Here is a 1,195-nt window from a genome sequence, read left to right as displayed (position 1 = left end):
ATGATCTTCCAAAAAAAAAGAAAGTTAACGCAGAAATCCATTGAAGAAATGGATATTCAGCATAAGAGGAACACCACATTTGAATTAGACAAGCAAAAAACAATTGAAACAAACAGACAGAGAAGAAGAAATTTTAACACTTTATAAATGTTTTGTTTTGAAATTATTTGAAAGAAAACATAAAATGTCAACAATAATAAGAGTTAATAAAAAGATTAATACATGAATTTAGAATTAAAGTAAATGGTATTAATGAATATAAAGAAGTAATAAAGAGTGCATTTAAAATAATAATGAAATTAAAAGAGAAATCAATAGAATAATGGAAGAAGAAATAATAAAACATCAATGGAAAGATAATGAATTAAAAGAAATAATAACCAAAATGAATAAGAAAGAAGAAATAGAAGAAGAGAAGTAACGAGATTATTTAAAGAAGAAGAAATGAAAGAACAAGAAGATGTATAATTTATTGATTATAATAATAATGAATTAAATAACAATATTAATGAAAGTGAGTGTTGAGTGAAAATAACTACATAATGAGCAGAAATTATATTTCAATTGAAATAAATTCATTAATTATTGTCACATTCGTGAAATATTTAATATTTTATACTCTAAATATTAGATGGTATTAATGTATGAATGTTATGAAATGAATATACTAGAAATGAATAAAATAACAGAATTAAAATATACCAAATTCATTTAATATCAATTCAACATTTTTCACATTTTATAATTATCCATATATATTTGTATTATTTATTGTTTCATTTCTTCTTATATTATGTGAATTTGAAATAAAAAGATATGAATTTTGTATTTGACTTAAATTTTCAGAAATAATTTAATAATTAAATGAAGAAATAAATTAAAATTAAAACTAAAAAGACAGATTTAATTCTTCACTATATATTATTATAAGACTACTTCACTATTATTATATGACTACTTCACTTCTTTATTATATTATTATATTATTATATTATTATATTATTATATTATTATATTATTATAGACACCTTTATATTCTATGTCTATATCCCTTATACTACTTTTATATCCTTTATATATCCTTGTAAGGCCTCTTAGCATAGATGGCAGTGCGTTCCCCTAGTAAGGGAAAGGTCGTGGGTTCGATTCCCGCAGAGGCCTTGCTCTTTTTATCATGCCTCTCTAGATATATATG

At 22.0% G+C, this 1,195-nt stretch overlaps 1 non-coding gene across 1 annotated transcript, besides 1 other annotated feature; it reads left to right on the top strand.

The window, feature by feature from the left end:
• Window positions 1–508: a repeat region.
• A 580-nt stretch (window positions 509–1,088) lies between these two features.
• On the top strand, window positions 1,089–1,161 carry EHI_071900. Its single transcript has one exon. It is a non-coding gene; the product is annotated as a tRNA-Thr (tRNA).
• Window positions 1,162–1,195: the final 34 nt, after the last annotated feature.

The sequence above is a fragment of the Entamoeba histolytica genome, genomic scaffold (genome assembly GCF_000208925.1).
Source record: "Entamoeba histolytica HM-1:IMSS scf_1104750517373 genomic scaffold, whole genome shotgun sequence".
Classification (NCBI taxonomy): domain Eukaryota; phylum Evosea; order Mastigamoebida; family Endamoebidae; genus Entamoeba; species Entamoeba histolytica.
This window is presented reverse-complemented; position numbering and strand designations above follow the sequence as displayed.